Below are 27476 nucleotides of genomic sequence, written 5' to 3' on the forward strand. Positions count from 1 at the left end.
AACTCAGCCACAGAAGAGTCATAGCTACTCACATTCTATAAGAGAGAGCGGGTTTCCACTTCTGTGACCTACTATGAGATGCCTGCTTCCTGTATGGACACTTTCCTTGTGTCCTAGGTAGTGGAGAGGGACAGGGGAGGGTAGAATGATCAGTATTTTTCCCTAATGATTCATGATTCATTTTCTGTCTTTCAACAGAAGTTGAACAATACGACTACTGCCTTTAGCTTATAAGATTCTCCTTACATCCTGAGAAATTTGTATTTTCAGGTGTGCTTTCAAAAATAAATACCCTGGTGGACTTTAGTATTATTCACACTTTTTACTCCCCCTTCTGTAAAAGGATTATCCATCACCACCTTTCCCACAAATCCCCCTAGAAGGAAGCTTTAGTTGTTCCTTTAAGCTCAGTGGGATGCTGCTTTTCTGCTCTCTCCTGTGACACGCAGGAGAGATCCATGGCCAAAGTCCCACTTCCAGAATTAAAACATTCCTGCCATACCTGAGTCTGGCTCTGATGCTCGCATGTGTGTTTAGTGTGCCTTGTAATTTTCGGTTGAAGGCTGGTCGTGATGGACTGGGTAAAAGGAACCAAATACTGGTTCCTGTGGAGGTGTGTGCTTGTGAATTTCTACTCATGTACACTGCGCAACTCCGTATCCGCCTGTCTGTCTTGCCAATGTTGAGGGTGGTGGTTTGTCCTGGGACCTCAGTTTTTTGCTGAATCTAAGAGGAGTTGTTGATTTTAATTCTGCTTAGCTTTTTTTTTTTTTTTCTTGTTGTTAGGCTGGATTGATGACTTTGTGGTCAATCTTTTACCAAGAAATCCATTGTTACTCCTTAAAGAGGTGTATGAAAGTCATAAAATATTTAGTAAGGACACATTTTGGTAGAGAGATGAAGATTCTACATCTAAACACAAACTGATTCATTTTTCCTTCTTCCACATTGCCATTAAACACTTCTCAAATGTATCTTCAAAATTGAATTTGGTTAATGTTAGAAAACTTTAAGAGGAACATTGAAGGAACAAGAGTGAACACTGGAGCACTTCCAAACCTCAAAAATTAGATATTGAAGTTGGCAGTGAAATTTGAGGATTCCTTAGTCAGGAACAGACAAGTTTGGTGTTCTGTGACTATATTATCAAATTACGTACTCTTCGAGGACGGAGTAAACATCTTGTTGCAACATGTGATGTTGCCAATGAACATTAACAATAATGGTTTCAGCCCTATTCTCATTGCCTAGCACAGCACCTGGCCCACAATGGGTTTCCTAAAAGAAAAAGGAAAATGAATGGACTCTATTATGTAAAGCACACTGCCCAGATTTTCTTTCTTTGCACCAGAAAATAGAATTTAAGGACACAGGCCTACATTTGTACAATTAGCCGAAGTTAATTATTAGAAATAACCCTTCTAATATTTTTGAGAGCATTTGCTGAGAAAAGTCAAGCACTTTCTTTCCCATCAAATATTTAAGATTGGGAAGATTTAATTTTAATCCTACTTAAAAGCACTTGGGTCAACTATAAAATTATATTTAAAAATCACTTCACAAGATTTTCTTTTGGGAAGATTATCCTGCGAAGCTTAAAAAAAGAAGCACATCATAATGTGAGGGACCCTTCTACGGTTATAGTCACTCCATGGCTTTGCTAAAGACCATTAACCTTGTCCCAGAGATAATCCACTTGTAATATTCACTGTTTCCCTGGATCTTAAAGTAAAATATGAGCAAATTTGTACTTACTTTTTTTCTAATGGTTTCTTTTTTAAATATAATTTATATTTAGAGGTGGAAATTAAATTAAAAAAAACAAGAGTGTACCAATATGAGAGCTTAAAGCAAAAGTCAGGTGTTGGAATACACCTCTATAAAGGTGGATCCAAAGTGGCTAAGAAATACAGTTCTCCTAATTAACCAATCGATTTCCAGGTCCAGCTCCTACTCAAGTTCAAAGCCAGACAAGTTAAAGTTAATCAAGTGCAAAACAGCTTAAATGAATACATTGAAAGTGGAGGGACAGCCAAGTAGAGGAACCCTGAGGCTGACACTCATCCCCTCTTGCCACACCCCCCTCCCCCTTGGGCTCTGTGAGCTGTTTGGAAGAGAATTGCCATTGAAGTTCCTCCCTCTTAAGGGACTTCATGCTCCGGCACCTCCACCCAGGAGCACAAGGAGCTGTTGATGAGAGAAGCCAGCCATCGAGGATGCAATTCTGCACAGATACTTCCACCAAAATGGATTATTTCAGCCTCGTTGGTCACAGATTCTGTAGTTTTCCAGTGATTCATCTTACTATTAATAATGTCAGAGAATTTTAGGCCCTTGAATTAAATAATGATAAATAGGAGCCAGGGAGAGCACCAGGCTGAGGCAGAGCTGTGTGTTTGAGCGTGCGGCACTATCAGGCCTGATAAATCAGATCCCCGAAACAGTTTATAAAGTCCTGAATTGATGTGACTGTTGGTGAGGGACAGAATTACTGTTACAAAATAGGCCTGCGGCCTACACTGTATGAAAGCTGAGGAAAGCCTTTTCTACAAACGCTGTGTCTGTGTAAGAAATGGTTGTAATGAGAGCTGAGGGAGCCACAGCGGGGAGTAATGTGGTTCTGTGACCTCAGGGGCAACTGGTCAGGGTAGGAGGCTCCTCAGGGGCTGGAGGACCCAGAGCTGGCAGGGATGGGGTAAGGGTGGTCACAGGCTGCTCATTTATAGTCTAAAAGAGTGAGGACCCAGGCCCCACAGGGGAGCGAAGGCCGGTTGAAAGCGAGAGCGGAGGCCTTCCAGTTCCACATGGAGGCGTTTACAGATTCCTGGTCAGAGGAAGGCAGCCCCAGGGGACATCACTCTCTGTGTCCCAGGCCAGGCCTCATCAGCCCAGCCAGGCCTTGAGGAGATCATGCTAAACCCCCACGTGCCCTCCTATCCACACACATATGACAGTTGTCGACTTAAATGAATGAAATAAATGGAAATAAAGCTCATTTATTTTTCCTAAACATTTCTGTAACTGATGACAGCTTTGGAAATGTTCGGATTGCATGAGGCAGAGAGAGATGTGAAAATGTGCTAATTTATAGGTGTTATTAAAATGTGGTTTTAATTATTGGAGGCACTATCCTAAAAGTTAAGGTTCTGATTTGTTTGATGGTGGAAAAGGTCAGTCTTTCAACATTTCCCTAATGAGTTCACCGTGGACTTGATTAACTAAATAGACCCTTGAGCGTCTTCTGAATGTGGCAACACTGAGCTTGCTACAATTTCTCCTCCTTCTCATTCATTTAAGAGATTTTTACAGATGTTCCATCTTGAGAAGATTAAAGCAGATAAACAAAATAACAGGCTTTTTCACCTAGTTTCTCTTTTTTCAGGCTTTTGTGAATGCCTGGAGTAAAATGGAGACAGGACTCCAGCTCCAAAGTAAATTCCACAACCTGATGATAGAAAAATACACAACCAAAATAGCTAGAAGTTATTTAAACTCAATATATAAGTAAATGTTGATGTATACATTATTTGGCAACATGACAGGAAGAGCTTTAGGGTTTAATGGGAGATTTGCAGTTTTTTTGGTGGGTCTGTTGGAGATTTTTAAGAAAAAAGGGTTCAATATCGTTATTACTTGGTGTTTCATTTATCTTTTGATCAGAGCAGAATTCTCTCAAAGACCATTAAGTAGACCCTCAGTGAGAGAAGGTCTCCATAAATAAAGTCACATCTTAACCTGGATGGCTACAATTATAGTGTTTCTCAGTGTAAAGGACCCAGAAGACCAGAACATCATTGGTGGAGAAGACGGGTGTTTGTGCCCTAAATGACATTTTCTTTATTGTCTCAAAATGAGCTATTCACTCAGTCCTTGTTGCTTGATTTTTAATCCTATATCCCATCATTGATTTGATATGTTTTTGCAGAAATAATAGCTACTATTTATTGATCACATACACCATTGCAGACAAAATATATACATTATCATCAATCTTCAAATGGTGTTATTATCAACATTTTATAGAAAGGCCCAAAGAGATTGAATGGGTTGCCCAAGGTTATAGGGATGGTAAGTGATGAAGCTGACTTGAAACCAGATCTGCCTCTCTCCAAAGTAATTGTTTTCCTACAAAATGCAGGCAAGTACAGGCCTACTGAAATAGAAAGTGGCATAACTTAAACATTGCAGTTCTTGCCCATAATTACGAGGCCAAACATGCGCAGATGAGCCACTTTTGTAAATGTTCGTTATTTCCTGTTGTAATTAGAATTTTTCAAAGATGTCATCTAAATTTACAGCATACCTCTGCTCATGACATAGTGGAAATTCATCAAGATGAGTGGGCTGTCGACAAAAAACAACCTGACAGTATATTTATGTGCTATTTTTTTTAAATAACTGATCAGAAATGCTAGGCTTACGGTGCCCAGACAAAATATTGCCATAAGACAATCAGTCTCATGATTTAGCAAATAAATTGGATTTCATTTCAATCATCTAAATATTTAAGGTCAATAAGATGGATTTCATATTGTGTCCTAATCATTAATAAATCCTGACTTCTCCTCAGAATATGATGCTGCTTTGGACTTAATTAGATCCATGCACTTCCCCCTGGAATAAAGAACAAAAAGATGATAATTCTCAGTACCCAAACTATATGGTTTTATTATTTCCAACTAAGAATAACTTGAACAGCCTGCTGATTACTTTTCCAAAATTATGATCAGAAAGGTTCTAAATAAAAATTCTAAAACCAAAAATTGAGTATAAGTTGTCTAATTTTTAAAAGGATGTTATTAGTTCTATAAAAGTGAAATGCATTCATTATAAAAATCCAATTAATACAGAAAATATTGAGAAGAAATTAGAAATTCTCAGAAATATCAACACCCATTCCCCCCACCAAATATAATGACTGTTACTATTTTGGCTGGACACTTTTCTAGTTAACTCTTTAGGTATATCCACACTTTAGATACATCGACAATACCATATATGATGCTTTATAATGTGTTTTACTTCACACACAATATGCTATCAACACTTAATATGCACTGTGAAAAAGTTGAAAAAACTCTCAGGAGAATCCTGCTGTGAGTTAGGTATTTCTTCTCTGTCTCTGTCTCTGTCTCTGTCTCTGTCTCTCTCTCTCTCTCTCTCTCTCTCCATCTTCATTGTTATCTCCTTCTCTGTCTGTATGTCTATCTCTCTCCCTCCCTCCAACGAGAAGATATGACAAATGCAACCATCTACAACCAGGAAGAGAGTTCTCACCAGAACCTGACCGTAGCAGCACCCTTTTCTCAGACTCCCAGATTCTAGAATCATGGCGAATAAATTCCTGTGTTTATAAGCCACCAAGTTTGTATGAGCTGACTAGATATACTTAGAACAGAGCCTACAAATGTTAAGATTCACATCAAGAAAAAAGACCTTCATAAGGAAATGCACTTTCTGATGTCAGAAAGGTATTCTGCTGTCCAAAATGCCTTTTCCCACTTGTTTTTAATAAAATAGATTGGAAAACTGAACCAAGAAGATGCCAATCCTCAACTCAGAAAATTAAGTGAGTACCACTCCAGAGTTTCATCATTTCATGGTTTCCAAAGTTACATTTAATTATCTAAAATGTTCTAGTCATACTTACCAGTGTATCAGTGATATCTGAGCAAAGTTTCTCTGAATGCAAGATGAGAGGAATTACAACTTCTTGGTGGCTATAACTTCAGTAGAATCTTTTACCAGAAAAAAAAGTTAAATGATATATGTCGCTATTGCAACATATTTTCCTGATTCCATCACAAAGGAAGAAAAAAGATAGCATTTTATAAAGAAAAAGAATCTTGGATATACATGAAGTCTATCAAATAATGAATTCTGGTCTACTTCTGCCTTTCCACTTCTCTTAGCTGATATCAGTTATGGTTTTTCTCTATTATTGAAGACCAGCATTGGGGAGATGACATTAATGCAATCAACATAATTTCATCAGGTTCATTTTTCTTACTTTCAGTATGTGCTGAAAAGCATTGAAAGCATTCTGAAAAAAAAAAAGAGAACTCTTTTGAAATCCTTCTCAAGTTACAAACCAAAAAAAGTGTTTAATTTATACTGCCTCTCTTTGCCTTGTAAATATGCTCTGCCACTTAGGTAACATCTCCTCCTATAACACACAGCATTGACGGGTTTGGGGTTTTGTTTGGGGGGGAGGGATATGGTACTGTATATGTGTTATGAAGTGCACTGACCTAGTTAAGATGATCACTTCCCATGTTAGAAAAGATAGGTCAGCCCCAGGACCTTCCAGCCAAGATGGAGGCATAGATAGATACACTTTGTCTCCTCACAAAACCAAAAGGACAACAACAAATTTAAAAACAAACAATAACCAGGACTGCCAGAAAACTGGACTGTATGGAAGTCTGACAACCAAAGAGTTAAAGAAGAAACCTTCATTCAGAGTGGTAGGAGGGGCAAAGATGGGCAGCTGCAGTAGAGAGGATGCACAGCAGGGCGGCAGCTGGTGGAGTGGGTGGTCCTCATTTGCAGGCAGATAAACTGAGAGGAACAGCTGGGGAGTGAGACTGTGGAACCTAGGGTTCCAGTATAAGAAAAGAAAGCCTCCAAACCTCTGACTGTAAAAACCTGTGAGGTTTGCAGTGGTAAGACAAATTCCCAGCCTCACAGGAGAGTTGGTTGGAGAGACCCATGGGGTCCTAGAATGTACACAAGCCCACCCACCCACGAATCAGCACCAGAAGGCCCCAATTTGCTTGTGGATAGTGGAGGAAGTAACTGAAAGCCAGCTGAGAGCTGAGCAAGCAGCATCATTCCCTCTCAGACCCCTCTTCCACATACAGCACCACAACTCAGAGAGGTGGGTTGCCCTACCCTGGTGAATACCTACGGCTCCGGCCCTTATAATGTAATAGGTGTGCCAAGCCAAAGAAATATGGCCAAAATGAAAGAACAGATCAAAGCTCCAGAAAAAATACAGCTAAGCAATAAAGAGATAGCCAACCTGTCAGATGCAGAGTTCAAAACACTGGTTATCAGGATGCTCACAGAAATGGTTGAGTATGGTCACAAAATAAAGGAAAAAGCTAAGGCTATGCAAAGTGAGGTAAAGGGAAATATACAGGGAACCAATAGTGACAGGAAGGAAATGGACTCAAATCAACAGTGTGGACCAGAAGGAAGAAAGAAACATTCAACCAGAACAAATGAAGATACCAGAATTCAAAAAAAAAAAAAAAAAAAAGAGAGGCTTAGGAACCTCTGGGACAACTTTAAATGTTCCAACATCCAAATCATAGGGGTCCCAGAAGAAGAAGAGGAAGAGCAAGAAATTGAAAACTTATTTGAAAAAATAATGAAGAACTTCCAAAATTTGTCAAAGGAGATAGATTTCCAGGAAGCCCAGGAAGCCCAGAGAGTCCCAAAGAAGTTGGGCTCAAGGAAGCGCACACCAAGGCACATCATAATTCCATTACCCAAGATTAAAGACAAGGAGAGAATCTTAAGAGCAGCAAGAGAAAAGGAGACAGTTACCTACAAAGGAGTTCCCATAAGACTATCAGCTGATTTCTCAAAAGAAACCTTATTGCAAACAAGAAGGGGCTGGAAAGAAATATTCAAAGTCATGAAAGGCAAGGACCTACATCCAAGATGACTCTATCCAGCAAAGCTATCATTTTAGAATGGAAGGCCAGATAAAGTGCTTCCCAGATAAGGTCAAGCTAAAGGTGTTCATCATCACCCAGCCCATATTATATGAAATGTTAAAGAGACTTATCTAAGAAAAATAAGATCAAAACTATGAACAGTAAAATGACAACAAATTTACAGCTATTAACAACCGAACCTAAAAAACAAACAAAGAGCCAGACTAAGCAAACAACTAGAACAGGAACAGAATGACAGCAATGGAGATCATATGGAGGGTTATTAATGGGGGAGGGGAGAATGGGGGGGAAGATACAGGGAATAAGAAGCATAAATGGTAGGTACAAAATAGACAGGGGTAGGTTAAGCATAGTATAGATAATAGAGAAGCCAAAGAACTTGTATGTATGACCCATGGACATGAACACTAAGGGTGGGAATGCTGGTGGGAGGGGGGAGGAAGGGTGAACAGGAATAAAGGGAAGGAAAAAATGGGACACCTGTAATAGCATAATCAATAAAATACACTTGAAAAAAAGGAAAGATAGGTCAGGGAACTTAGCACAATGGTTAAACATATGTATTCTGGAGTCCTGCTGGAGTCCAATCCTCCCCAACACTAGTACCCATGTGACCTTGGGCAGCTACTTAACCATTCTGTGCCCAGTTCACCCTAGGCAAAGCAGAGATAATGTATGAAGTTGAATGCATTAATATTTTTTAAAGATTTTATTTATTTTATTTTTAGAGAGAGAGAGGAAGGGAGGGAGGTAAAGAAACATTGTGTGGTTGCCTCTCACACACCCCCTACTGGGGACCTGGCCCACAACACAGGTATGTGCCCTGAATGGGAATTGAACCAGTGACCCTTTGGTTTGCAGGCTGGCACTCAATCGACTAAGCCACACCATCCAGGGCAAATGCATTAATATTTTAAAGAGCTGAAACCTGTGCCTGGTATAATCAGCATTACTTGTGTTGCCTAATAAAATATACACATAAACAATCTGATTATGGACATAATCACTTCTGCTGCTGAAAAAGCAGCCCTGTGGGTTCCTTATATCACATCTTCATCTCCCGTAGGTGTCAACCTCCAGCACCTTCACAGGTCAGCATTACTTTGATGACCCTAATTCAGTGAGGTCAAGAGAAGGAAATCTCTTACTAGATCATGGTACAATGGATCATATGTAGAAAAAGTCCATCAATATAATTTTGAAGATGAGTGATGTATTTTAATTTTAATGAAATCATAAACCTGACGTAAATTCTACCTATTGCCTGCTCCATTCTTTCTGATTCTAGTAGTCTTCAGAGAGAGAGAGCAAGAGCGAGAATGAGAGTAAGAGAGAGAGAAAGAAAGAGGAGAGAGAGGAAACAATTTCACTATGCTGTGAAGGCTCGAGTTATGGAAAAAGTTCAAAGAAAATGATTTCAGGAAGAAAGAATATAGCATTTCCTTAGTTTGATAATGTTAACACATGGAACTGTTCTTTAAACAGAAGTATTTCAGGGTGAGGACTTATATAAGTTCAAAAGAATTTTTAAATTATTTACAAGTGGTTGATCCATACTGGGAAATAAGAAATAAAGGATGCTCAGTTAACAGCCCCCTAGAACTACTGTGATGTTTATAAAACATATCTGATTAATACTGAGGACGTTTTAAGAATTCTGAATTCAGTGAGTTCTTGTAAGATGTGGCATAGTACATTTTCATATAATTTTATGTAAACCAATAAAGACATAAAGAAGCCAACTTATTTTTGATGATTTTTCAAAAAGTTCACTGAATCACATAATATTTTGTTCCAGCATGCAATTACTTCCTTTTTTTAAACCTGAGAAGCAAACATAGAGCCACAAATACACAGACATGTGATTGTTGTGTTGGCAGAAAAAATAATTTTTATATATATATAGGGTCCAGCAGAAGTAACGCCTGCTTGAGTGTTGTTGGTAGGGTACATGAATGTCTCTCACAAGATGGACACCAACTTGAACGTTTTACCTAAAATGTCATGTGTGCCTGAGTGTGATATTGTTACATTACAGAACTACATGCTTATGATTTATAATAAAAGATTTTGAAATAAAAAAGCAGCCTTATTTGTGCTGGACCACATTTACATATATAATCTGCAAGAAGTAAAACTAATACCTCAGAAAATATTGAGTCAACAGTTCAGAAAAGATTTACGAATGTCCTAAGAATTATGAGAGATGCTATTAACTTGCCATAGTTTGTAATTAATATGCATAGGTAATCAATATGCACTGACTGAAGATTTATGCTGAGGAATCCAAACAATAAAAAAGGAATTAAATTACACAATATGAGCAGCTTCATTACTCACGTCTATGAAATATCCCAAGGCTTTCTCAGACATTTTGGACCAACCTGAAACTTATTTTTCTTAGACTTAAGTGCCATTACAGATAGCCCCTGCAACAAGATTAATCCTGTCAACGTAAAAAGAGATTGGACTAAATCTGCCCGGCTGGCTGATAAACTCAGTAGAGGTTCCAAATACGTGAATCGCACCCAAAGGGAAAATATGGAACACTGATTTGGCAAATATCTAGAAAACCCACTGGGAATCCTGTATATCTATTGGTAACTATCATCAACACGAGCATTTCAGAGAAACACAGCTTCATCTTAATTAGAGCCATTTCCAGACCAATGGAAGCTTGAGCGCTGAAGTAGAGTTGCTTATAACATTGAACAACATAACATAAAAGATAAACAATTACCAAGGAGTTAAAGTTGGTATTTGGGGTCTTTTTCAGGGATTAGCTCATTATATTTAGTTATGAACAAATTCACCAAATAGGAACTATGAAGAAGAAACAGAGTAAATTTAAGCTTCGAAAACAATTTCCTTTAAGCACTAAGAGGGAAATAAACTGCATGATAATAAACTATACAAGATAATAAATTTGTCGGAATGAGATGTCAAGACCAACCTATTTCTTATTTTCACTGAAGAAGAGCTCCCAACACAATAAAACTTTCAAGGTTCATTCCCCTGATAACCCAGCAGGATGGAAATGTCTTTCCCTCTAGCCCCAGCTCAGGCTCGACGAGGCCATGAAGACCCAGTCTTGCTCCTGGTGAACAAAAGATCTCCCAGCATCTGCTGGGATCAGACCAGGGAGGGAAAGGAGTTCCTGGTTTTTGTTTTTCCATCAGTTATGAAGAAGTATGCTGCTGATGGTAGAAAGTTAAACAACTATTTCTTTGCTTATTTTGAAGACAACCTCTTTTTATTAAATACATCTCATGTGGCTTCCTCCATGCACGTCACAAAACTAGTGTGCACGTCTGATATTTTGTTTATTGAAAAGTCACCTGCAAACACAACTACCTGAGGATCGTACAGGTCAGGGCAGGGATAGCCTATGAGAGGCCAGTTGTGAGGTCAAGGCAAAAGATGGGGATCTAGGGCCAGGTAATGCCCTGCTTTTTATCTGGTTATAAAAGTACACTTATTTTGTGAGGATTTAGCAAGCTGTATATTTAACGATTGTGTGCTTTTATGTAAGTTATACGTTACTTTTTAACATGTACCTAAATAAGTTCAAAGATATTTTAGCATCCTCTGAAACTGTCCATTAGCTGCTAAAATTAGTTACTACCTAATACAGTGAAATTCAAAGGTCAAGAGGAATTTCTGTATTACTTAATCCCGCACTGCCTTGTGTTTTTGCTCCAACTGACCCTCTAGGGCCCGGATTTCTAAGGGTTCACTGGGGGCCACTGTGAGTCGTTGCATTGCACTGTTCATTTACTAGCTCATTTGGCATCGCACAGCCATTCAAGGAATATCCATGGCCCCATGCGTCTAAAGGATGTCCCAAGAAATCTCCCATAAACACTAATTCTACTTAAAGTCTCCTGTAATCAGCTTTAAACTTTTAGAAAATTTGTGTTCTAATATGTAATGAGCTCATTTGGATTTTTTTTTTTAAGATTCTCAAATCTCCAAGAAAAATGAAGGAGCTTATGTTGGGACTGCCTTCCCCATTAGCATGCTGTCAAATCCCTACTATGACACCATGGGTTTGAGCAGCTGGGCGCACATGCCTTCTGCAAATATGTAAATATATAACATATTTTGCTATATATGACTATTATATGTATTATATATTATTTTATAAAGCTATATATTATCATGTACTATATATTTTATATAGCTATATATTATTATATCACATATATTACATCACTATAATATATTATATATGTTATTGTATATTATAATAATGTGTACATTATGTACAATAAATATGTATAGTGTATAATATATATGTAATATTCTAAAATTGTGTCTTATATAGCTATATGTAGTGCTATGTAATGTATGCACATATCTCATGTGTATATACATGTATATGAATACTATGTACAAACACACACAGGATTTCTACCACTGGTTCTTGAGTTACATCATGATTTTATTTGTAGCTTTACAAATCTAAGATAATTATCTCTCCTCTATTGAAAGAAAATCCAGGCATTTCTCGTCCATAATTCAGACCTTGATGTTAACAAACACTTACTGAGGGGTCGAGGGCCCAGCAGGAGCAGAGCCCTTCACTAGGAACACGCGATAGTGCAGGTGAAAAGGAGGACCAGTAAAATGAAAAAAACAAATACAATGTGTGCATCATTCCTGCAGGTGAGCCGCCCATGTACTGAGACAGTTAAGGAAGGCAAGGAGAAAACAGAGCATGTAGGCTGAGGGAGGGAATTGTGGGGAGGATCTATCCTGCAGTGAGAACATCCTGTGTGGGGCCGCTTGAATCTCTACCCCATCAGGGTACTTGCAAAAAACAGGCTGTCTTCCCGAGTCTGTGGACCAGAGTACTGGCAACGAGGGAGACATCCATTGGGTAATTTCTCTGTATTCCCCAGAAGGGCATAGCCTCAGCAGTGCAGAGGTGCTGCCACCTATTCTCATGCATCTCTCCTTGCTGGGTAGGACCACAAAGAGACATGCACTGAATTATTACTGACTCGAATCAAAGTAAATGTCGTCACCTCCCCATTATGTCAGGAGGCCCCTCAAGCCATATTGGTAAACTTAACATTGCATAAAAACCATATGGATTAGGGAAAAAATGTTTTTCCTTCTCCCAGGCCAACCATGAAATCGAGAGCTGCTTTGCTGCCCTTGGGTCATCACCCTTCTCCAAAATCAATTGTATGTGCCTGCTTTTTCAGATGACTTGACAAAACAAGCAATTGTACCAGAATTGTTTCTTAACAAAAGACAAACTTCCCCTGTTTTTTCGTATCTTGCATGAGATTCTGGAACATTCATAAATATGTATAGTTTCCTCATCATTTTCTCTTTTCCATTAAGCCACAGAGTTCACTTTTTAAAGATTGTTTTCCTTTTGCAGGCTTGTATTTGTGCTTTTGTCTGATCAGTATTAAACCCATCATGCTTTAAATTGGGACCTGTGCCTATGTCTACACACACATACAAAATTTGCATCTCCATGAAACACAAGTGGAGGGACCCTGCGCAGGCCCCTGAGCAGCGGTGCATTGGTAAAGAGCATGGAGGCTCACAGGCTGAGGGAGCAGCTGGTGTCCTTTGCTTCGGATGCATTTACGAAACTGCAGGTTTAGCAAGTTCACTCATTAAGCAACTTGTAAAATGGCCAAAAAAGAAAAAAAAATTTTGGTGAAGCCTTGAAATTGATTATAACAAAGTTAGCAACACAAAATTATTATAGCTCATTGCAACATAATTTTTAAAATATCCAATCTTAATGTATTCATACCTTTAGCTTAATAGTTAAGGCTATTAAGCCTTTAACAGGCTCTTAAATGCCTGTTAAAAAAGCTGTCTGTGATTCAGTTTCCCAATCTTTAAAATGGGGATAAAAATAATAACTTTCTGTGTTTGTGTGAGATTAAAAATGATTTAGTATATGTTAGGAAATCAGAACAGTGTCTGGCACATAGCATTAACAACTGTTAGCTTTTCTTACTTTCCCTATTAGAATGCTGGTTTTATGAAAGTATATTAGTCTATTTGCACACTATTTTCCCCTACTTCCTAATTTCTTTATTTACTAAATAAAGGAATAAGTGAGTGAGTGAATTAATAAAAGAATGAATCCAATATGTTGGATGAAAGGTAACATTTTCAAAGGGTAGACCTGTCATTTTTCATAAGGTTTTTGATATAAGTTATGTTGTTATTAGAGAAATTAATCCATAATCGTTCAAATCTACCATTCTCTAATGTCACTCCAAGGTGGTCCAAATACTCACAGCCTTTAAAATATCATGTTTCTCAATGACCTCTGAGTGGAGTCAGGTATTTAGATAAATCATTTTTAAAAAGCTTTGTTGGGTAAATAATTCCATGTGCTTTGAAATATGTTATTTGTATTATGGTAGCTTTTAAAAGACTTTTAAGGGAGTTAAAACTAGAGAAAATGCCACAATTACTAATAAATTATTGAATACTACTTTTCAAATTAAGATATGCATTTTATTCACAGATTAATTGCATCAAAATAGTTTTGGGGTCCTATAAAAAAGGCAAAGATACTGGAATGTTTGAGTTATATTTTCATGTTATTTTCAATTCAAGTTTGTTCTACAGTGTAGAAAATAGCCTATTATTGATAAAATCCACACATTCCCTAATAGCACTTTAGTTTCAGTATGAAATATTAAATTTAATTAACCTATTGAAGAACAACTGTAAGGCCATAAAATTCAACTTTATACATTAGAATTATATGTTCAATAGATTAATTATAAATTTATTATTAGTGCTACCACAGGCCCTGGCCATTCTCTAACTCCAGATCCAATGAATCAAAATACACCAAGAATCAAGAAGTATATGCTGAGTAACTAATTCAAATTTTAAAAATTGGAAAAAAAGGAAAAACAAAAGCCCAATTCCAGCAGATTTAAAAAAAAGCAGATATCACTAAAATTGAAGCAGGAAAACAAGAAGTCAATAAAACCAGAAGCTAGTTCTTTAAAAATAAATAAATAAAATTGGTAAAACTCTCAAGACAAATAAAAATCTAGAGAGAGAAGACAGAAATCATTAATATCAGGGATAAAACATGGGGTATCACAACAGATTCTCTAGCCATTGAAAGCAAAATGGAAGAATATTTTAAAACTTTGCACTCATAAGTTTGACAACTTAAAAGAAAGAGACCAATTCCTGGAAAAATCACAAATTACCAAATCAGAATCAAGATAAAATGGACAACATGAATTGTCCCATAACCATCAAAGAAACTTTAGTTGTAATTATAATTCTCCCATCAAATCTCAGGCCCAAATGACTTCCCTGGAGACCTTTACCAAACATTTAAATACAGATTTATGCCAATCTGACACAGTGTCTCCCAGAAACAAAGAGGAGGCAACTCTTTACAGCCCACCTTATAAGGCCAATATCACCTGGATATCAAAACCAGACAAAGACAATACACAAGACAAAAAAAACATAAATGTTTATATCAGCTTTTTTCATAATAACCCAAAACTGGAAACAACCCAAATGGCCTTCAGTGGGTAAATGGTTAAACCTAATGCAGTAAGTGTGCACCATGGAATAAAAAGAAATGAACTGTTGGTACATTGAATGACATGAATAAATCTCCAGAGAATTGTTTTGAAGAAAAAAAAGAGAATCACAAAGGTTACACACTGTCTTCGTCCATTTATATGCAGCATTTTTTAAATAAAAAGCAGATGAGGAGTCCCCGGAGTCAAAGACTGAGAAGGCAGGGATCTGGGAGGGGGAGGAGGAGGGGTTATAAACTAGGGCAAAGGACCCTGTAGTGACCAAACATTCTGAATCTTGACTGTGCTGGTAGTGGACACACAGACCCATGCAAGTCATAAAATTCCATGGAACTAAGCACACACACACACGTGAATAAGTGCAAGTGAAAATGGGTGAAATGTGAACAAGATGAGTGAGTTGTCTTACTATCAGTGTACTGGTTGCAATATTTTATTGGAATTTGTTCACTGTTTTCATTGATGGAATCTATATAGGGAATCTCTGTGCTGTTTTTGACATATGCATGCAAATCTATGATTATCTCAAAACAAATAGTTTAACTAAAAAACAGCTTTTAAGTATTTTTAGATAGATTCAAAGATCTCGAGTAGAAACAAATGACAATTATGAATGGATGCATTTGATTTCTGGCCCCTGTTTAATTTGTGCTACTGCAGGATGCAGCACTGCGGTGATGCTGTCTCCACTCATGTAATTTCCACTTGGCTACATGACAGCTTGGGTTGGAAACACGCTCATGGTTTGCACAAATGACTATATTATGTCTCATTAAGGATCATAAATACCAATCACCCTAATCACAAAAGTGCTGTTTCAGTGTTCATGTGGCTATTTAATCTGGATGATGATGACAAAGATGAATAATTTTATTATGTTGATCATTGCATTTAGTGCCATGGAGAAGTGAAATGCATCCCTTATGCTGTTTCAAACAAGTCATATCTGAAATTTTGCCTCTGAAATAGATGAGGGGAGGGAGGGAAGGAAGAAGAGAGAGAGGGAGGAAGGAAGGAAAGAAGGAAGGAAGTTAGGGAGAAAGGAGGAAAGAAGGCAGGGAAGGAGGCAGGGAGGGAATAGCAGAGGGAGGGAGGGAGGGAGGGAAAAAAGAAGGAAGGGAAAACCCTGAACTGGAGAGGTACCATGAAGTGGTAGAAAAAAGCTCAGGTATGAAGTCAAGCTGATGCGGGTTTGAATTCTACAACTTTCTGGCCTTTGAGGAAGTAAATCTCCATTTCTGAGTAGACAGATAACTAGTGCTGATGAGGATGTGGAGAAAAGGGAATCCTCATGAACCGTTGGTGAGAATGAAAATTGGTGCAGCCTCTATGGAAAGTAGTATGGAGGTTGCACAAAATATTAAAAATAGAACTACCATCTGACCCACCAATCCTACTTCTGGGTATCTACTTGAATAAGATAAAATCACTAGGTCAAAGGGGTATTGCATTCTTGCATTCAATGTAGCATTATTCACAATAGCAAAAATATGAAAACAACCTAAGTGCCTATCAAAAGATGAATGGATGAAGAAAAATGTGGTAAATATATCAATGGAAATGTTATTTAGCCATAAAAAGGAAGCCCTGCCATTTGCAATAATATGGATGGATCTTGACAGAATCATGCTCAATGAGGTAAGTCAGACAAATACAAATGCCGTTCGACCTCATTTATATGTGGAATCTAAAAACATAGTGCTTGTAGGAACAGGGGCTGGGGGTGGGGGAAATGGGGCGATGTCGGTCAAAGAGCACAAACTTTAAGTTATAAGATGAGTAAGTACCAGGGATCTAATGGATGGCATGTAGACTATAGTTAACAATGCCTTATTGTGTACTTGAAAGTGCTTTGAAAGATCTTTAATGTTCTTACCGTAACAACAATAACAACAAAATGACAAACCCTAATGTAGTTAACATTTGGCAACATGCACATTTATACCAAATCATCACACTGTACACCTTAACCTTACACAATAGCAATGGCCAATAAAGCTGAAGAAAAAACATTTAGGCCCTGGCCAGGCGGCTCAGTTGGTTGGAGCATCATCCCACGCACCAAATTGCTTGTGGGTTTGATACCCAGTAGGGGCACGTACAGAAGGCAACTGATCGATGTCTCTCTCTCTCTCTCTACCTTCCTTCCTTTCTCTCTAAAATCTATAAACATATTCTTGGGTGAGGATTAAAATAATACTAATAACAACAATAGAATATTCTTGCTTCAGGTTTGCCCTTTTTGTCCTCAGCCAATCAAGTCACACGCCCAAGCCCAAAGTCTACATGGGGACGGGGGACCCCACAGAGCATGGCTGAGGGGAGGCATGATGCACAGGAGCAGTTCTAATAATCTACTGTAAAGTTAAAAAATGCTCATACAGTAATATCCTGTTATTTAGTAAATGATGTATTAGACGTCTACTAAGCTCTTTACATTTAATGTCCCTCACACATTGGAGTAGGGCTGCCAGGGAGTTCCCCATTTCAGAGATGAGGAAATAAACAGAGATACCTAGTGGCTCAGGATGCAGAGCCCATTGATGGCAAAGCTGAGATCAGCCGGTCCGGTTGTCAAAGTCTATGTACTTAACCACTGTGTTATACTGTCTCCCTGTGTATAGTTTCTAAAATATTCTTGGGTTCTTAATTATTATCTCTTAAAAGAATCATTTTCTGATTCAAATAAGAAATTATCTATAAAACCACTAATACTTTTAGGACTAGCTTTAACCAATCAGTAGGCGTTCGTCAGAAGCAAACTTTAGTGTAGTAAAATGAGTACCGAACTTATAGTTAGAAGGCCTGGGTTTGAACGCCAGCTCTGCCACTGGGTAGCTGTGTGGGTTTTGGTGCATGAATCATTTATTCTTCTTGATACTCACTTTTTTCATTTGTTCAATAATGATAATCACCTTTTTACAGGAATATCATGAGAATTAAATGTAGCACACAAACAACCCCACACTTTGTTAATTATAAAATGCTGTACAAAGGAGTGTGGACTATATTTGTACACAGCTACACCTCTTTTAAAATCTCTGTGAGGTTACTGCAGTGACCCAGCCGAATGATAGATTAATTTGGCTGGAATTAGTTTTCTACCTCCTAGCTAGAATAATCATAATAAATATTTAATGTGGCATCTTTATAACTCTTTTTTTTTAAATCACCTTTATTCCCCTTGGATCTTTACACATTTGTCTTCCCATAGTTTCTGGACAGCTTACCTCTCCTGTCCTTAGTCAGACCTATAACGTGAAGACACCACACTTTCTCGTGCCCCCTCTCTCACATCTGTCATTCTCAACCAGATCCACCCGTATTTTGATCTACGGTCACATTTAAGTAGATTTCAGCCTGTCTGTCCTGCTGGTGTCTGTTTCTTATCCATCACAACTCTTTCTGTTTACCCACTAAAGGACCATTAAGTCACATCAGATCCTGTCTTGGATACAGCAATTTTCTCGTGTCACTTCCAAAGTCCTTGTGATGACAGTGTGTTTCTCTTAACCACGGCCAGGGGATGAAGAGCACCTGGAGGACTGTGTGACTCCTGACTCGATGACAGGGTCTGTCCTCTCCACAAAGAACCCAGACAACTTTAGGGAGCCTGATCTCTCAGTAAATACTGAATCACCATTCATTTGGTCAGATCAGCCTTTAGGGAGCACTTACCATCCACCAGTCACTGCACCAGAGGAACAAGCAGAATGCCTGCTTTCAAGGGACTTAGAATCTAGAAGAAAAGACAGTTAACACAGAAACCTCCAACAGAAGATGTCAGCTCAGGAGGTGCAAACGCCATGCGCTAACAGGTCTGTCCACTGAACTTGTTGAGAGCATATTGCAAAATTATTTTCCAGGTCTTTTACAAAAAATAGGTAAGATACTTTTGGAGCCTGAATTATAAACCAGTTAACCCATTTACCTCACTTGGATTTTGAATAAATTCTTCTGCATTTTTCTTTGGTTTTATTTTCCTTTATCACCATTTCTCCTTACCAAGACACTTAAATTATGTCTTCAGAATTCACCAAAATATATATGTGTAGGATACCTTTAATTTATTCAAATTTTTATTTTGTTTTGCTTTTACTCATAGAAACCCAGACAAAAGACATACTTTTAATGGGCTCATTTGACCACGTATTCTGGGTTTCTTAATTATCATCTTATTTTTAGTGTGCAGTTAGCTTCTGCTTATGTAAAAATTATTTCAGTTAGCTTATTTTAACCAGTTTACCTCAAGCCAATTCGCCGTCTGATATCTTTACTGCTTTAGTCTACTTAAGTGCCTTCCCTTGGTGTACACTGTTGCTGAAAAGCCTTCTCTAATTTTATCTATCTCTCCTTTTTCTGGCTTTCCTTTTGCATGAACACACATTTCCACACGGCAGCACCAAAGAACAGTCAATCTGCCTACACACTGCTGTCTACAGTACTGGTGTTCAGACCTAGGTTTTCAATTACATCCATTGTTGTCAGTTATCCATTTTTCACACTGAATGATATTGTGTATATTGAAGCACTTGAATCTCATCTTCAGTACTGCTTACCACAGGAAGCTTTTCCTCATTCTCCAGAGATTAAATCTCCTGTGTGCACTCACATCACCTTAGACATGCCTTCATTAAAGAGTTTCTTGTACTATAAAGTGTTTTTTAGTCTGCATGTCTATCGCATCACCACACTCCCCTTTGGGTCACCTTTCACCAGTAGCAGGGTGGTTTCCCTTTAACCCCACCCCCAAGATGCTCTGCACTGGGGGATCACTTCTCAGTGGCTCCAGCTGGACTTAGCGTGGGGGGGCAGAGGAGGGAGCTGGAGGTGATGAAGAAAAGGGTGGGAAGCAAGCTTGGAGGACTTTCTTAGTTCGTTTGGGCTGTCATAACTGAATGCCAAAGACTAGGTATTCATTTCTCACAGCTTCTCACAGTCTCACAGACAAGGGTGCTAATCTCATTTATGAGGGCCCCACCCCCATGATCCCATCACCTGTCACCTCCTGAGACCATCATGTCAGGAGTTAGGTTACAACATATCTCTTTTGGAGGGATACCACTTTAGACCATAACAAACACTAAAATATTTGTTAATGGAATGAATGCCATATCAGAGTTTGTTGATGACTTCATGGCTCTTCTATAGTCTACTGTATTTCTGTGATTTAGACTAGCCGACAATATGTAAAGCTGATAGATGCCCATCAATGGGTTGGGACTTCCAGAAGCCAAAAGTTAATATAGCTGGAGAGGCAGGACATAAACATGTGAAATACTTTAAGTAAAAGAAAAAAAGAAACTTTTTAAAGCTTTTCAATACAGTAACAGTGGAGATGTCACAAGGAAGTGCATGATTAATTGCCAAATGAATGAGACAGAGGTGAGTGCACTTGTGGTTCAGGGGCTGCCAAGGCCACCTCATCCGTACTAACACTTGCTAAACCCCAGGACCAATCAGCCAAGTGTTAGCTCCTCATCAGAGCCACATTCGACTCAAACATAGGACCCCATGACGGGTCATCGCCTGGGGAACAAGTTCAATCATGAATTAGGCATTTTTAACTCCCAATTTTAGGCTCATTAACTGTAATAATAGACTCAAAGAAGTGAAGAAATAACTTATATTACCAGTTTCTATGTGAATTGGGGATCTATATATAAGACATTTTGTTCAACCTGGTCACTGGGATAAAGCAGAAAAAGAAAGCAGAGTGATTTTCTACTTTAATCAATTTTTAGCAGAATTTTTTAAAGATGAAATTCCAGAGTCTCTTAACAGTGGCTGAAAGGCGTGGCTGTCACCATAGAGATGAGGGTTGTTAGCTGGTGAGACTGCACTTGATATCTTTGGTCATTAGCTTGTCATTAGCTTCCAGCCTCTTCAGCCTCAAATATATACTTATTTATCTCCCTGCCACTGACATCTCAGCAGATCCGCTGCACTGAGCATTCTCCGTGTTTCCCATAAATTAGCCTGTGGAATGTCCGCCTGCTTCTCTTTGCTACCTTTTCTGCTGTTCCCCGCCTACCGCCCCCCACACAGGCACATACACAGACACCCTGACACCCACCCACCTTCTCCAAGGTCTAGTTCACAGTGACTTCAAACTGAAAACAGCACAGGCTGACATTAACTGGGGACAACCAGGGCACTGCACATTTCTAAGCCACATTTTCCCCAGTTTCCATTCTTACTTACAAGTGTATCGGTGGCTATAAAAACAGGATTGTATGAGCTACTGAGGACCAAGAATATTTACATGAATGATAAAGTAAACAAAGCAGGTTGGATTAAGTGTTAAGAGACAAGCACAAAGCATGATTCCGACAGGTCTTGAGGAGAGAAGTGATGCTGTGGGTTCCATTCTGTGGGAGATTTTACAGAAATCAGCCCCAAAATGAGAGTATGCAGGGGAAAGATCTAAAGGAAGGGGTAATAGTGAGGTAATGCGTGATGTCTGAAGTCATAGCGGAAGGGGGCAAAATGCCCACACAGGAGTCACAACTGAGCTTCCAGAAATGGCACATCGAAGACAAAGACAGGGACCAGAGTGACAGGCTGGAAATCATGCCCACACACCGACAGAACTAAGAGGCTAATCAGGAAGTGCCAACCCGGGAAGGGGCCAGCGGTCAAGATTCCGAGTCCTAAGACAACGTGAGGGAGACAGCACTGGGCTGCCATCTATTCTGAGAAGTTCAGTACTGCCCCTTCCTGGGGCCTGGCCATTGTCCACTGTCATCTCGAATTTTCTATCTGTTCCCCACAGTCCCCCTTCCTGACAAAGTCATGTGCCACCCATTCTGTCCCTTGCTCAGTGGCCTGCACCCCCCTGCCAGCACTCGCCCACTACAGTGCCTGCACTATGGCAGGAAAGCAGTTGTTTGATGACTAAATCTTTTATGTCCTGTTAAACTCCTGTTTGCAATTTTTTAGCAATTCCTTTATGTGATTCAATGTATTGATCAAAAAAGTAGTTTCTGTCTGTGGAGAGAAATGGAGCTACACACCTGGCCTTTGTTTGTTTCTGTTCCTTAATGTTTTGTACTGTTGCATAATTCATGCACCCAGAGGCTCCCCGTGACGGCCACATTTTTATAAATCCCCCAAATAAATAATAGCCTACTAACAAAAGCGGCTTTGGTCTACCTAGGACTTTGGCTGCTGGTGTCTGATAAGTCATACCCAGCACCAGGAGCCAAAGGACAGGCCATGGCACTGTCACCTGGCATGAAAAGGACAGCTGTCCCGTCAGTGTGTAGTTTGCCATGAGCAGCGCTGTGTAGATTTCCTGTTCCGGTTTTCTCCTTTGCTTTACTCAGAAATCTAGCTCACTTATCAATTCTAAACAGCACCCAGATAATTAAATGACAAACGACCTCATGAAGGCTCTTTCATTAAAAATAATAAAGACATTTTGGTTAAAAAGCACCTTCTTTTACAATCATTGGCCCTACAACCTATGAGGCTAATAGTTACTCCAAGGAGATGAGTAAAGGTTGACTCACTTTGGCAAACTGAGATGCAAAAGGGAGATTATATTCTTTATTATGCTTGTCCAGAGTCTCTGTTATTGAGGAAAGGAATGAAGGATGTGAATTTTCCACTGGTGCACATCTGCATTAATCCATGTATTTGGGAAATTGCTCAAATTTCCACTAACCGAGACTCACCGAAGAGTGTCCTGTCGACCTCTACCAAAACGTCACCCCCACCCCATGGCTGTGTCTGCCCCTGAAAGGGAGGGAGTGGGGCTCTGATTATCTTGCATGATGTGACTTGCAATGCAATAAAACATTTAAAACGGTCCACACAATGTTAAAATGTTTCCCTTCTCTGAAATCTATCCTACATCCTCTAATTGCGAGGGCAAGTCTCCGTGACAATTTGCTCAGTGGGCGCAAGGCTGTACAGCCAACTGTACGGTTTTTCCTCTCCTTGCCGATCTCGGGAAGACAGCAAGCTTCTGGAATTTTCTGTCCTTCTCCTCCCAGACGCTGCACTTTATAAAGAACCTGTGATGCACACTCCCTTCACTCTCTCCTTTGTGGTGAAAAGCATTAAACTTTCCCTTAGTTTCACTTTGGCTTAAGATCAATATTTCGACTAAATTCATATCTGTGATATATAGCATTTCACTAGGAGAGTATAAGAAGCCATATATTATTTTGCTCTTAAGAAAAATGGGAATCTGATCTGGAGATTACCTGCTAAGCGGTTGTGAGGATTTATTTGAATTCCCCTAAGAACCTGTTAGTGTATAATTTGTTGCCCAGGATTTATGACCCTCCCAGGAGAGTTCATTCACAGCCTCAGAACATTTCCCTGACATGTCAGAGATGTGCCACTGTGCTCAGGAGTCTTGTGTATTCATGCCGGGGTTGCCAGAGCGCTTCTCATGAAGATGTGGCTACTCCCACGGACCGGTCCCAGAGATGTTTCACTGGGAAAACATAGTGGCGCAGCCCTTGCGGTCAAGCCCATTGTCATATTCAAACCCACCACGTTGTAAAATACCACCCGAGTTGGTCCTGATATGTCTTGCTCTCTCAGATCTCTAAAATGGGTATTCATACTATGCTATATACCTGAAACAAATATAATATTGAATGTCAACTGTAGTTTTAAAAGTTTTAATTAAATAAAGTAAAATGTAAAAGAAATGGATCCATATAAAATTAAATTAAATTAAATTAAATTAAATTAAATTAAATTAAATTAAATTAAAAAATTGTACTCCTTACAACCAAAGGGTATCTGGGTTTTACGGATCCTATAAATCTCATGGATTATAAGAATATATGGATTTGACTGGACCTAAAGACAACTTCTGAGTCCTGCTTAAGGTTCTTCTGAAAACTAGGGAACAGGTGCAGAGCTGCAGGCAGAGGCAGATGGCACAATTTTTGTTGCTTTCACTGTTTCTCAGCTGGATCTTTAGGATCGTACGATACACTGTTAATGCAGCTGCGTTCTGCACAGTCACAGAGCTAGGGTGATTGTATAATCTCACCCACACTGTCTACCTTGGGGGCTAGACGGGAAAGCACAGATCATTATGCTGACCGAACACCATCATGACTGTCCCAAGCAAACTGGAGCATATGGGCCCCGTGCAGATCTAGCTTAAGATTGTTGGTTCCTGGATTACACAAGCAATGCCGGATGGGCCACCCAAATCCCTTTTCTTGTAACCTACACAGCAGGGTGTGCAGGTCTAAGGAGGGAGCTGAGGGACAGAATTCCCAGAATAACCAAGCTTGTGCCCTCTGTGGCCTCAGTCTGCATGTGTTAATTATACCAACTCTCAGCAGGATTTTTGGATTTCAGAGACCCCAACTGTTGCTTACCTCTCAAAAGCATGGTGGATTTTATTATCCAACATACACAGTGTGGGTCTTTCATTAGACTTGGGGAAATGCCATCAATTTCAGTGAGATAAAGAAAAAGTTTAATGACGATTAACATCCTAAAGTTAAGAAATCAATCAAACAGGCCTGTGCCTAGAGCAGTGTTTCTGGGTCCTGGGCTTGCTTGGGAGATTAAAGAGCTACTGGGCTGGTTTATAAACACCCTTTGGCCTTGTCGTTGGAAGAGGAGCCAAAGGTTGGGACTGTGGAGAGCAGAAGGGGCGAACTGTGCTCAGGGGTTTGTTTGCTGCAAAGTGTTTAGTCTCTGCTATTTTATGGGCACAGCCAATACTGAAGAAAGGATTAGGATGCCGAGGAGGGAAATGGAAAAAAAGACAGTAAGACCTCAACTCTGAGCCATGGAGAAAAGTCTCGAAGGGGTCTTTTCTGAAACAACAGATAACATGCAGCCAGATAACCCCAGGCCCCGTGTATGGCAAACGTCCGTTTTCTCCCAGTTGAATCCAAGTTTATCGAAATTCCTGGGCTGCAGATCTAGGGGTAGCATGTTCATGAGGCTACAACCAGAATGTTCCTCTGCCCTCCCCCCTCCCCAGCACCACCTGGCCTCTTTGGGAACACAAGGTGGGGCTTGGGGTGTTAAGTTCTCGCTTCTGGGAACATAACTCAGCAGCTGCTCCGGAGCCGAGGGTGCGAATTTCGCCCCAAATTTAATGGATGTAGAGACAGCACTGTGATGATCCTGTGTTTCCTACTCACTCACTGAACACAAAATTCCTGGGGTCCCAAAGAAACTGGTCCTAGTGATAGACTGCAACTCACACCGTGGGAAAAAATGATTTCCTTTTAACTTTAAGTTAAAAAAAAGAATTTTGAATACTTTTTCTCAAACGTTTTCTGAGTACAGAAATTTGCTGCTCTTGACATTTGGGGCTGGATGACGCCCTGTGGCGGGGTCATCCTGGGCTGTGTCCACACCCTGCTGAGCAGCATCCCTGACCTCCACCCCCTAGATGCCCCAAGCTCTCACCCCTGCTTGGTTGTGGCAACAAAAATGCCCCTAGACATTCTCAAATGTCCCTGAGAGGCAACAGTACTGTGGTGAACCACTGCTCTATAGTGAAAGAGACCTGGGTTAATGCTCTAAGCATGATTTCTATGTTATTTTAGGTAAATTAGCTAATTTTTTGTACCTCAGTTTCTGCATCCATAAAGTAAATTTAATGAAAATGAAAATAATAACAGGGAAAACATTGTGATTTACATGAAATCCATGTAGGCAAAACATTTAACAGAGCAAAATGTCATAAATGCTCAAAAATTATTATTCACAAAATATCCAAATAACAAGATAAAAAAATATATTTCATAAGAAAAATTTTATGTATTGCCCTGGTTGGCATTACTCAGTGGGCTGAAGCATTGTCCCATACACCAAAAAGTTGGGGGTTCGATTCCTGGTCAGGACACACACCTAGGTTGCAGGTTCAATCCCTAGTCAAATGAGAGGTAACCAATCAATGTTTCTCACATCGATGTTCTCTCTCTCTCTCTCCCTCTCTCCTTACCTCCCTCTCTAAAATCAATAAATATATTTTTAAATGTATTTATTATTTTAGTGTCTATGGATAGTAAATTATTCTTTAACTAATGAATTCTCATTAGTCAAAAGCTGCATTAAAGCATATTGACCTAGACAAGTCTCTTTGCTTATGAATAGGTTGAACTATTAATTATATATTTATTTCTTCTCCACTCTCTCAAATGTTCATTTCCAAAGAGGCTTATAATTAGATTAGCATTCTTGAATTTATTCTTTCTAAATATTACCTTTTTCAAAAAAATTCAAAATAAAAGAGGTGACAATATAATATGGAGGATACAAGGGAGATAGATAAACAACTTCAACTTTGAGTGAAAACAAACTAATGAAAGTCTGAGATTAGAAAGCTAATAAATTTCTGTACAGGGAGGTGCATGGTGCATAATGACATTCACAATACAATTCTTGTGCTTCAGTGTGGAGGTGTTGAGGCGGCCCCTCCAGCCACCGAGCACAGCAGCCCCACGCTGGGGTCTTCTATTCCGCAGAGTGTCTCATTCCCTTCAAAAGAGAAACTAGAATGGATTTGACTCACATTTCTAGAAGCTCAGGGAATTCTCTTAAGAATCAACGTGGGGCTCAGCATGAATTCTTGATCGTTCTTCCAGCTTGAGGCCATGAATGCAGCCAGGTTCACAGCGGCGAGCTCAGGACCACCAAGGACACTGTTAGTCGGTTGTTAGAATTGCTACCTGCGGTGCTGATTCCAGGCCCCAAAGGAAGGTGACGCAACTCTATGAAACTACATTGTCAAACTGCATCACACACTTTGTAACCTTTGTAACAGGCACTGTGTAAACAGGCCTTTCAAGGACTCACGAAGTTCCCACACAGACCTCTCCCAGCCCACCTGAGGGTCCAGAGCCATCAGTGCCCGTGAAAGGGAACAGAGAGGCCCCCGTACAGAGGGGTCAGCAGGTGGGAGGGGCGCCACCACACGTGAACACTGGGCTGAGCACTGGAGGCATGGATAGTCACAGCCTCAAGGGCATTGTGTGTCCAAAACCAGTGGCCTGGGGAGGGAAGGGTGAATGCATGGAGCACGGTGGCTTTTCAAGGCAATGAAACTACTTCATATGATGTTGTAATGGTGAATACATGTCATTAGACATTTGTTCAAACCCATGGAATGTACAACACCCAAAGTGACTGTGATGTAAACTATGGACTCTGGGTGCTGACATTTGTTACAACTGATGAGCCTAGGGAGGTGTTGTTAGCAGAAGGCTGTGCATGTGGGGGG

General features: G+C 39.6%; 1 long non-coding RNA gene across 1 annotated transcript; it reads right to left on the reverse strand.

Annotated features, from left to right (window-relative positions):
• Positions 1-169: 169 nt before the first annotated feature.
• Positions 170-26901, reverse strand: LOC139440856 (uncharacterized). The gene is made up of 3 exons (XR_011651136.1): positions 26769-26901; positions 5651-6043; positions 170-4614 (listed from the first exon to the last, which is right to left on the reverse strand). It is a non-coding gene; the product is annotated as an uncharacterized lncRNA (long non-coding RNA).
• Between the last annotated feature and the right edge of the window lie 575 nt (positions 26902-27476).

The sequence above is a fragment of the Desmodus rotundus genome, chromosome 4 (assembly GCF_022682495.2).
Source record: "Desmodus rotundus isolate HL8 chromosome 4, HLdesRot8A.1, whole genome shotgun sequence".
NCBI classification, from domain to species: Eukaryota; Metazoa; Chordata; class Mammalia; order Chiroptera; family Phyllostomidae; genus Desmodus; species Desmodus rotundus.